At 50.4% G+C, this 12,438-nt stretch overlaps 1 pseudogene; it reads left to right on the forward strand.

Moving 5' to 3' along the window:
• The first annotated feature begins 8,591 nt into the window (after positions 1-8,591).
• LOC101776799 overlaps positions 8,592-12,438 on the forward strand; it is a 9,785-nt pseudogene continuing 5,938 nt past the window's right edge.

Raw genomic sequence — 12,438 nt, forward strand, 5'->3', positions numbered from 1 at the left:
CACGCCATCGCCCCACTACCCCCTGCCTCTGCTGCGCCACGCCCCAAAGCTGCTGCCAACCGCCGGTCGGACCCGTGGAAGCCACCGTCCACCCCGCCGCCGCCAAGACCACACCCCTGCAACCACATCCTCCACCGCCGCCACCACCACCACCGCAAGCAAACCGCTCTGGAGCCACAACCATGGCAATAGGGGATCCTCATACGCGGCCAGAGGTGGAGACGGTCTTCATCTCCAGCTCGTTCCATCTCGAGCACGATGCGCGGATTGGGAATCCTGCGCCCTTGTCTCGTGGGTGCTCCACCTGCCGTTGGACGCTGGAGCTCAGGACATCGCCAGCCTCATCACCAGAGAACTTCATCTGCAGCCAGGTGATGTCACCGTCACGCTACATCAACCGGAGCCCTATCTGGTCCGGTTCGAGAACACGGCCCACGCGGTGGAAGCGCGCCATCACGGACGCTTCACCGGAGGAGGCATTGACATCTGCCTCCGCACATGGCGTAGCCTCACGCATGCCCTCGACTTCCGCATCTTCTATAGAGTGCACCTCTGTCTCAACGGTATCCCGTCCTATGCCTGGACGCCAGAAATTGTCAAGAGGGTCGTCGGCCACAAGTACGCTCTACAGTGCATTGTCACTGACCTCTTTCAACCGGCAGACTCCAGGCACATCGAGCTATGGGCGTGGACAGCGGACCCGAGCGAGATTCCCAAGAAGGTCTGGCTCGCCTTCACGCACAGACCAGCGGACAAATCCTTCGCCTTCTTCGTGTCCGTCGAGCCTCCGCCGGAGTCCTGGCAACAAGGCACCCGCTACGAAGTCTTCATCCACATGCCTCTACTGGAAGACTACATGGCGGCCGCGCGCAACCTCCAACTGGCGGTCGACAACCCGGAGAGCGCCACGCTGATTCAACGGTGATACGAGCGGCGCTACGGCCTTGTCGATGGTGCACCACTAGACGTGAGGTCGTGCTTCCCGACTCGCCTGCCTCGGCCGCTACGGGACCGAAACCCTGGTGACCACGAGCGGGGATGGCACAGCGACTCAGGCACCACTGGTGCCAAGCGCGGCATCCGTGGCGCGGGTGACACAGTAGATGGGGGACGCGAGCGCAGACAGCGCATGAACTGTGACTAAAAGTGCATTTGGCCCCCTATGTGGGTTTTGGTGTTGATGACATGCATGGTTAGGAGACTAATAATTTTATCATGTGATTAACAGGTTTTAATTCTAAAGAAGTGCAAAGGTTATGAAAGGAATCTCAAGAACCCCAAATTTCAAAGAAAGAACGGTGTTGAGCTCAAAAGAAGACTTTTCTATAATTTCTAATTTTGAATTTGAGTATAGGAATGCCGTACTATTAAGGGGGATGCCGATGGATAGCTTGAAGATGCTAAAGTGCTCAATTGAAATGCTAACCACCCATTGAGAGACACAACTCACTCACTTGCACACTTGTTTTCTCATATTTTTTGTGAGTGTCGGAAGTTCCGACACCAGCCGGAAGTATTCAGAAACTTCCGACCGGGGGTGCTCAGCCGTTTTTATCTGGCAGTGTCAGAAGTTCCGACACTATACCAGAAGTTCCGATAAAGGTCACCGGAAGTTTCTTGAAACTTCCGAGGAGAAGCTCTCAGTTGTTTTAATTTAACTTCATTCGAAGTTCCGACCCTGTGTCGAAAGTTCCGACAAGCACATAAATGTACTATAACGGCTAGTTTTTGGGACTCGGGTATAAATACCCCCTCAGCCCCCTCCCCCCCTCCCATTCATGGCTGCTGAACAACTCGAGCTAAAACAGCCCCCAAGCATTGAATACTCCTCCCACACTCCCCTTTGAGCTAAATCCTTGAGAGTTTGAGCTAGGGATTAGGTAAGAGCAAGGTTGAAGGTGTGACTCTTGAGGATTTGAGTGTGAGGTCCAACAAATTCATCTCAAGAGCACTCCAAGCATCTTCGGCCATCGATTCGCGTTTGTTACTATTGAAGCTTGCTTCTAGATGGCTAAGCGTAGCCCGTTTGAGCGCCCTCTTTGTGTGGTGCGTCCGAAAACGTTTGTATTACCCATCCTTCGTGGATTCATAGTAAGTGACTCAATCCTCCTTTGTGGTTGATTAAGAGAGAAAAAGGGTTAGTGAGGACCCATCTCTTTGTGAGCTCCTCAATGGAGACGTAGCTTCCTTCGTGTAAGAGAACTTCGGTAAACAAATCCTTGTCCCTTGTGCTTATTATGTTATTCATGTTCATATTGACCTAGAAGCTTGATTTAAGCTTATCTATAAATTTGTGTGGTCCCTTGAATATCTATCACCTGCAGTAGTCTCTACACTTCATTTATAATCTTTTGATTGAAGCAGAATTGGTAGATTCAAGTTTCATTTTGAATTTTGTTCAGCTCACTTTCTACTGTCAGAAGTTCCGACATATCTAATATCGTTGCGAAGTTTTTCAGAAAAAATTTGAAGTGAACCTATTCACCCCCCTCTAGGCATCACAGGATCCTTTAAGTGACCCACAGGAAGACCGGGAACGCAGCAAGCACCGGGTGGCTAGACACACCTGCAACGACCAAGCCTTCATCTGCCCATCTCACCATGACGATGATGATGACCGCGACTACGACCACCCAGGGCACGGGTGCAAGTACGGCGATGCCTACTGGGGCTGCGCTGACGTTGTCCATCATGACCGTACCAGGTCACCCCGCGCCGCAGCTACGCGCCTCCACATGGATGACGCCACGACATGGGCAAACAAGGGCTGAGCAACTTGGCTCCTGCTCAGCTACAAACCAGTTAATCCTTGCTTCTTGGGGTCCGTGCGGGCTAATATGCTGCTGCCATGTTGCTCTTGGCAGCTTCCCTCGACTGCCAAAATGTTGGCGAGCAGTTTCCTCGCTAGCGTTTCGGCTGTCTTCGCTTATCGGTGATGAACCAAACGTCTGCCAAATCATATGGGAATGTCGTATGTCAAATTTTTTTTAAGGATTAGGGTATATATCACACAAACAATAAAACAGACAGCTTATCCAATAATTTATCTATAAACTATTTAATTCATTCATGAACTCATATTTTACGAGGATCAAGTATGAAATGGATCTTTGTATGTTGCTTTGTCTCTTATTTTAGAGAACACACCGAGTATACCATTTGAGATAATAGCATCCTATAAGGACTATAATGTAATTTAATATTTTTATTTCATGTCCTTTTATGTCTAAAAGTATTCTTTGTGACTTCTATCTTTGCTGAGGACTATAGTGTCAAAAGCAAAGGGTCGCATTGTAAAAATGACAAATATGTCCGCACGGTGGACGGACTCGATCTCTCTTATCCTCATCTCTTTCTGTTGTCTCTCTCTTCTGCACATCTCCGTGGTGCATTAAGCGACTGCTCAGCACGGCTTCCGATGTCGGCGGCACTCTATGCGAGCTGCGCAACACGAAGAACCGGCTTGGGTGGCGCGGCGTCGTCCGGCTGGCCGCACGGGCAACACAAGCACCATGCAAGGAGCATGACGCGCGTAGGCTAGGTTTGCCGCCTTCGCTCGATTTTGCCAGCCAAAAGGAGGCTCCCCGCAGCAAATCTTGTGGAGCTGTCGTCTCCTATGAGCTCTCCATACAATGGGCATTGTCCCGGCTATTTGCTATCGGATCACGAGCCCCTTCCGTCGTCTTGCGAGGCAAAGGCTCTTTTCTCTATCTTCATTTAATTACGTCCACGTAGGATAAACATGATGACTTGGCAGCAAATAGATGAGTCATTTAATGGCATTGTACATGCCCTTTGAGTTGGTAACCATACAAATGAGCCTGGGTGTGGACTCCTAAGCACGCCAATCTAATCCAAACGCAGTCAACGACCAAATAATTGGTCAGGCTTCCATTGGAAGCGATCCAAACATGTGCACTTGGCAGCTACTCCAATCTCCAAATCCAAGTAGCATTTTGGCAGTTTGGCGCATGTATAATCTATGGTTAGAAACTTGCATGGTAGAACCTCAAATCGTGGCATGTGCACTGCACACTATTCTTCTCTGAGGTTTAAAAAAGACAATGAAATGTTAAAATTACTACGGAGTAGCCGGTAGCTGTGATTAGCCCGATTGCCAATGAAGAAAAGAGTAGGTGGTGCATTTACCACATTTTCCCATGGTTCGGCAATCCAGAACCACGGGCGCCTGGGTTTACCATGTACGCCAGCCGCGTGCCGGAAAAGTGGCGCCACGGGGTGTTCGACATCGTTTCTTTAGCAAATACGGTAGGTGCTCCACTTTTTCATAATAGTAGACTAGTACTCCCTCCGTTTCAAATTAGTATTTGTTTTGACTTTTCTAGATACATTGCCTTTGCTATGGATCTATATGTATATCTAGATCTGAATCCTTTTCGGGGGCATGAGTGTAATTGGGGGTCTGATTTTGTATGGGATCGCATCGCAGCTCGTCGGGGATGAGGATCTAGGGGGCCACATTGATGAGATGACGGCCATCGTCCTCCAGGTGTCGCCGGGAAGCCTCGCATCCGGATCGGAGGAAGAGTTGATGGATCGCAAGGCGCAGGAACAGCGCGTGATCGCCCAATTCAACTTGGTGTGCCTATGTGTCAAGCACCGGGTACTGACTGCGGAGAGAGACGAGCTCGTGGAGGACCTGGAAGAACTTGCGGATGAATTCCTTGCACTACCGACTCGCCTCGGAAGCAGCTCAGCTGACTTTGTTCATGTTGTGGACCATTCCATGTGTGCAGGTGAGTTATTGTGAGGAGCAGTTGTGCTTCAACTTCAATTTCTGCACAGACCAGTTTCAGATATTGTTTGTTGTTGATTCTTATTCTCTTGCATGATGGTTCCAGGAGAATTGACGGGTAACTGATGCAAGGACCACTGGCTTAAGTGAAAACCTGAAAGCTCAGGTACTTGAATTGTCCTTTGAGTTCAAATGCACTGGCATTGAAAATGAGTGGCCTGGATAGAAGCAAGATAGTGTTTGAGAATAGAAGCAAGATAGCACCTTTCTCCAGTTTGGTTGTGTTTTGTAGATAGATCCCTTCACCAACTTCTTGCAATTCATATTGATTACTCTCTATTCAATCCATGTGTGATATTCAAAAATTTAACTAATTCCTACCAATTCGCATATGCAGGTGCCGGAAATGAGAAGTCAGAGAGAAGGGAGAATCGGTCTCTATCAATTAGGAAATCATGCCAAGTTTATTAGGAAATATATTTTTTTTGCTTTCTTCTATAAAAAATTGGTAGTCTCGGTGTTATAGTATATAATTCTTTGAAAATGTTGAAAATAGCAAGTGGTTGTACTTGAGTCTTTGTGTCAACAGACATGACTTCAGTTATCAAATAGAAAAAACGCATGTGGTGGTACTCAGGTTCTATGCCATGATTTCTGCTCTGAATTCATTTTAATTTCCATAAACTTTTGTCATGCATGCATTTCTGCACTTTTGTAGGACACTCGGAGTTTTTAAGACGATCGGCGAGAATGTCCTTTTTGTTCTAGCTGAAGCTTGTCATGTGGTTATGTTGATTTATAATATTTTGTTGAGAAATCAGCGCTCAAACCTTAACACCGACTTTCTAGAAGTGGCATTAAAATAGTGCGCTACCACTTCTTTTGTAGACCCTTACTCACACTATTTCGAGAAGACCTTCGCACTGACACCAATGCGAGAGGTCAACTCTCTACGAGGGAACCCAAATCTTTTATTCACCTACTCACAACTTGATATAACACTCACTCTTAAACTCTTTATGTGGGTACTCTACCATGACACTACTATACTACATGACTAACTTGCAATCTCCTACTTGAGACTTCTTATGCCATGGTATGGCTAGAAGGGAGGGGAGCACCTCTATTTATAGGTGCTCATGATTATTGTGGTGTTGCTATGTGGCAACTTTCACACTCTTCCATACAAAATATCCTAACTCTAGAACCCTCATCATCTTTATCTAGTTTTTTATATTTCTACCATGCTAAAATATCTAATTTTAGAGTATTCTACACTTCACCATGAAGCATGACAACTATGGCTCATGTATTCTTTTCAATTTTTTAGAACCTTCTTACCTTGCCATGATTTTATCCTTATATATAGCAAAGTTAGTCTCTTGAGATCTCCACAATCTTCTATTCAACATGTTTGTTTCTTACATTTTAATTGTTCCTTTGTGCTGTTTCTGCTTCATCCATACTAACAGTAACTAAAAACATTTTGCCTCTTTGCATCACGTTATGTTAAGCATTTCTGACAACAATTACCTCAGGTATGTGGTTATTTGGTTAATCACAATATGAGATGTATGGCAATGACACCGCACTATTCACATTGTTGTGTTTGCTGAGCACTAGCATGTTTCTCCCGTTTCTGAATCTTGCCCGGGAAAGATGGTTGTACTAGCATGATTGAAGGCAGGTTGTTTCAGCCCTGGGGAGTTTTGTTTGCTTAATTCGTTGCACAGAGTTCATGCCAAGGGTGAAGAAATTAGTTTTGCATTTCTAGCGATGATCGTTTGCCAAAGAAGCACTTAACATGTTAACATCTACAGTATATCCAAATGGAACTCTGAAACTGAGTTTTACAAAAGTTTATCGGGCTGTATCTTTCAAACGGTTTGTCCTTGGAACTTAAACCATATATAGGACTTGTAGCCCTATGTGCGAACTTCAAAATTTAGTAAAAGTTCTCCGGGGGTTGGAGTTCAAATTTAATCGAAATTCATCGAGCAATTTAAGAGTGCAGAACATGGCGCTGCACTGCATCTCGCCATCAGCAACCTGCCTGTCTGCTTCACATGCTCACCGCCGCAGCAAGACTTGGGGGAGATCGTGTCTAGGAGCACCTAGCGCAACTCATGAGCCCGGCCGCTCGCCAAATCCCTGGCGGAAACCGTCGTCTTTGCGCGCGCCGACGACCCGCAGAACCCCGCCGCCGCCATGGCCCATGGGCGCCGCTGACCGCCAGCAAGTTGCCGGTGCTCGAATGGTACCCCATGGATCGATGCACAAGGTCACGATGAGTCTACTAGAGTATCCCGACGTCGACGGCGAGGTTGCTGCCGGCGATGGCGGCGTTACCCGCTCGCGCCCGCGGGTCAACGCGGGTAAAATGTCAGGAGAAATTTTGATATTTGACACTAAATTCGCACGCCTAATGTATTATAACCCTCAATTTGCAAGGCTCCGACTGCGAATTCTTTTGATTTGGGGATTCCATCAATTTTTCCCAGTTTCACAAAAAAAAAATTAATTCTCCAGACCAATTGAATGGACGACTCTACCCCTGACCTTATCTCTTTGCATCCAGGATTGACGATTCAATATTCTCGAGACTCATCGGCCCTTCCTGAGAGCCGTCGAGACTCGTCGTCCTCCCTCCGTCGGCCTCAGCTCCGCCTTCCCCGTGCGCCGTGCGCCCTCCCCTCCACCTCCCTGTGCTGCCTTCCACTCCGCCCCAATCCTCCTCCTCCCTTCCGCCCCAATGTCGCAGGGTCCTCGTCTGTGGGGAACCGCGGCCGTGCGGCGGCGGGTTTGGCGGCGGCTTGGAGACGCGGCTCGTGAAACTGGGAAAAATGGATGGAATCCCCCAAATCGAAAGAATTCGCAGGCGGAGGGTTATATTTCGAAAGACTTGCGGATTGGGAGTTATAACGCGTGAGGTACGCGGATTCAGTGTCAAATATCAAAATTTCTCAAATGACAGGAGAGGTGGGGAAGAGAAGATGAGTGTAAAACATTTCGACTGAGAGGAAATGGTGTTCAGTTATTCAGAAAATGATTTAAATGCCTTCAATGTTTGAAAATGCACTATAACTGTTAGAAAAATCAAACAATAGCAAGTCCTGTTTTGTTACACTTTTCATAATTCTCTATACAATAAAAATCTCTAGCCCTATGAAATTACCACTATGTCCTCAAGAAATTGATAAATGTGTGAACTGGTATTTGATTTAGTTATAAGCTTTTACAGTCAGGTAAAACATTATGAAAAATTCAGTATAAGCTTTTAAGGCATACAAAAACTGTAGGACAAATGCGAATATTTCATTGGTATAGGGATCAATGTGTGTTTCATTTTTGTTGTTTAAATATCCTTCCAATTCAAAAATGATTTTATTCAAATTTAAATTATATCAAAAACCTCCCAAGCAAATATTCAAGTCCTTTCTGAAAACCTAAAAGATCTTATGCTGGATTCCTTCTTCCAAACCAGCCTTGCACAGCGTGCCACCGATTCGGCCCGTTTCTTTGTATGCCCTAGCACCAGGCTCAACTCTCTGTTCCTTCCTAATATTCCATTGTCATGTGCTACGTCAATTGATTCGGCCTCTTAACATAGAGCTAAAATTTCAAGTGAGGTCCACATCACTGGAAGGATACCAAACCATTAAGCAGTATGTCATCCAACAGACTGAAGACATGTCAATTTTGCATGGGATGTCCTGGCCATCTTTTTTATTTGTTGGCATTGTCCAAATAAAAAACCTTAGAACTAGACTTGTTCTATGAAATCTAAGAAGTTGTTATCATGACACTAACCAGATCCAGATAAAAACATGTGGGTGAGCGTGGTATCCAAATGTCTGGAGAACAGAAGCAAAGGATTGCAATTGCCAGAGCAATCCTAGTCACCCAAGATCCTCCTACTTGATGAAGCCACTAGTGCATTGGACACTAGTTCAGAGCGTGTTGTTCAGGAGGCGCTTGAGTTGGCCTCCATGGGCCGCACTACTATTGTCATTGCACATCGTATTTCCACTATTCGAAATGCCGATATGATTGTTGCCATGCAGTCTGGTGAGGTCAAGGAATTGGGATCACATGATGAGCTCATTGTCATTGAGAATGGTCTCTACTCATCTCTTGTCCACCTTCAGCAGAGCAGAGATTCAATGGACGCTCACAAGGTTGGCAGAACTACAAGTACATATGTTTCACAGCAATCAAGCAGCCAACATATGACCAGGGGTTTCTCTACTGCTAGCAAATCAAGTTCAACACAGTCCATGGATGATGCAAAAGATGATGAAGAGAATCCAAACCTTCCTGTCCCGTCCTTCAGGATGCTACTTATGCTTAATGCACCAGAGTGGAAGCAAGCACTAATGGGAAGCTTTAGTGCAATCGTTATTGGAGCCATACAGCCTGTATTTGCATATGCCACGGGCAGTATGATCTCAGTCTACTTCTTAACAGATCATGAAGAGATCAAGAAGAAAACAAGGACATATGCACTTATCTCTGTTGGTCTTGGAGTGCTTACATTTCTGATTAGTATTGGGCAACATTACAACTTTTCTGCCATGGGGGAATACCTCACCAACAGGGTCAGGGAACAGATGCTAGCGAAATTTCTCACTTTCGAGATTGGGTGGTTTGACCATGATGAAAATTCTAGTAGTTCCATATGCTCACAGCTTGCCAAAGACGCCAATATTGTAAGTACTAAATAAAGCATGTAAGCGTTTAGAAGAGAATAATACTTGACCAGAAATAATATTTGTGTTGTAGGTGAGGTCGCTCGTGGGTGATCGAATGTCTCTGGTGATCCAGACAGCTTCTGCGGTTCTAACTGCCTACATCATGGGTCTGGTGATTGCTTGGCGTTTTGCTCTTCTAATGATAGCGGTGCAGCCTCTTATCATTACCTGCTTTTATACTCGCTATGTCTTGCTAAAGAGCATGTCTAAGAAATCGATACAGGCACAGGTTGAGTGTAGTAAGCTAGCTGCCGAGGCTGTCTCTAATCTCTGTTTGGTAACTGCTTTCTCATCCCAGAACCGCATCGTCTGCCTCTTTGACCAAGCACAAGATGCTCCACGCAAGGAAAGCATCCGACAATCCTGGTTTGCAGGTTTCGCCCTCGGCACCTCCATGAGCCTTTTGAGATGCACATGGGCATTCACCTTCTGGTATAGTGGAATGCTCATGGCTGGGTAACAAAGGCTTAGATACCTAAAATGTCCCACCCCCGCCCCCGCCCCCGCATCCCGCCGCTCCGCCACCCCTCGCCGGCGCCGCTAGCCCCGGCGGCGCCGCCCAAGCTCCTCCGCCGACAGACTGACCGCGTCCTTGGCCATACCCCACGAGCCGCTCCACCCCCGTTGCCTCTCGCGTCCAGCCCCCCCCCCCTTTTCCCAATCACGCTCCCCCGATCCAGATCTGGATCTTCCGACTCCTGCTCCCGCCGGCCGATCCCATCCGCCCCTACCCTGCTCGCCTCTCTACTGGCGAGAAACCCCTCCTCCCCCGCCGCCTCGCACTCGCCGGGCCGGATCTTGGGAGGATCTCGTCGTCCCGCCCACGCCAGATCCGGTCCCAACCTACGCGGAAGTGGTAAGGCGGGGGGCGACCGCCTTCATCCCGCCGCCTGCCCCGCAACCACCTGCGCCACGCCAGCTCAGATCCACCATCACCATCCCGCCAAGGAGCAGTTACTTCCCTCGCCAACCCCGTCGTCCCCCGAGCGTCGACCAGAGCAGTTATAGCTGCGTGCGTCACCATGCCGCTACGCGGCCAGAGCCGCGGAACCTCGCCTCCAGGATCCGCCACAGATCTCCCCCGGGCGTCACACCCCGCCGGTCAGGCCACCAGAGGAGTAATGGCCTCCCCCTCCGCCGGCCCCCGTCCTCGAGCCCCGAGCACCATCCTCGACGCGACGTCCACTCTGGCTCCGAGCCTGGCTGGACCCGCGTCAGCCGGCGCAAGCGGCGGGAGCGAGGCCGTGCTGCCAGACATTCAAAGCTTTCTTCACCTTTCGCCAACCAACAACCTTCCTCTGCGGCGACCTCTGCTTTCCTCCAGAAGACAAAAGGGCGCTGCTTCAGGTGTCTGGGCCGCGACCACAAGGCTTCCGCGTGCAGGGACCCCATCCGGTGCCTGCGCTGCTTCCGCTCGGGGCACAAGCAACGCTTCTGCCGCCCGGACCCGCGCCCACGGTCTGCTTCCCCGCCGCGACGCCACCCACGCCGTTCGAAGCCGCGCCCTCCGTCGGCCTCTCTCAAGATGGCGTCCGCACGGGTTGGAGACCCGGCTCTGAGGCCGAGTGACGACACGCTGCACATCCCCACCTCCTTCGAGATCGACCACGAGCTTCGGGACTGGGAGGGGAACGCACTGGTCACCTGGGCCATGCGTGTCCCCCCAAGTACCACTGCAAGACACATCGAAGACGCCATCCTGGAGGAGTTCCGGCTGCGCCCCGGCGAGGTTTCGGTCACTAGGCATCGCCCGGAGGCGTTCCTGTTGCGCTTCCAGCACCGCCGCCACTGCGAGGACGTCAACGCCAAAGGTAACATTAACTTCCGTGGCAATGAAGTTTGTGTCAGGCCGTGGAGGAGCCTCACCGGTGCTCTTGGCGCGGCACTCTTCTACCGCGTCCGCATCTGCCTCGACGGGGTGCCGCGGCACGCTTGGCTGCCGGACATCGTCGAACGCCTCGTCGGCCGGCACTGCGCGCTCCAATGCATCGACACCAACCTGCTTCATCCGTCGGACACGCGCGGCATCGAGCTGTGGGCCTGGACGGCGGACCCGAGTAGGATTGCCAAGGTAATGTGGCTTGTCTTTACCACACGTTCTATGGACGGCTCGTCCTCATCGGTGCAGATCAATGAGGTCCCCCCTGAGCGTTGGCACCGAGGGATCAAGCACCGGGTCCTGGTGCATCTATGGGAAATCCACGACTACTCCGCCGTCACCACCGACCCGCACGACCCCGACGTGGCGGTGGGGGAGCCGGAGAAGCGGCGGCTGCCCTGGTACTGGGGGGTCCGCGACGGTGACCAGGAACCCACGCCGGCCTTCACCCCATTCCAGCACCCCCCGCCTCCCCGTCGTGATGAGCGCAGGGGCCACGACCATCGGGGCGACGGCCGGCGGGAGCGGCCGGATGACCACCCCGACTTCCATGACTGGCACGGCCGGCGGGACGACGACGACGACGACTACGACGACTGGCACGGTGAAAGGCGGGGACGCGCCGACCCCAGGCCTTCCAGAGGGACGGCTCATGGCGGTCAACACCGAGTGCGTTCCCGCTCGCCGCGACGTCGCCACGCCGGCCACGGCAACCAAGGGGGCAGGCGGAGGAACCTGGACGGAGACGCATCACTGGCCGCGGACACCCGCAAGGAGGCTGACTTCAAGCTGTTGTATGATCTCCAAGTGGGGTCCATGGCGGAGGCGGCACAGTTGATGTTTAACCTCCAGCGACGCCATCCTCCGGCGGCGACGCCACGGCCACTCATGGACATCTTCCGCAAGGCGTCCAGCATCGTCGAAGCCACCGGGGATGAAGCCTGGTTCGACTACAGTGGCAACTCGACCAACCTTCAAAGGTACCAGTGCACAACGTCAGTCTCTCGTGCCCCTCAGAAGTCTTCCACAGGATACTTCTGCACTGCTCCCCC

Source organism: Setaria italica, chromosome I, assembly GCF_000263155.2.
Source record: "Setaria italica strain Yugu1 chromosome I, Setaria_italica_v2.0, whole genome shotgun sequence".
Classification (NCBI taxonomy): Eukaryota; Viridiplantae; Streptophyta; class Magnoliopsida; order Poales; family Poaceae; genus Setaria; species Setaria italica.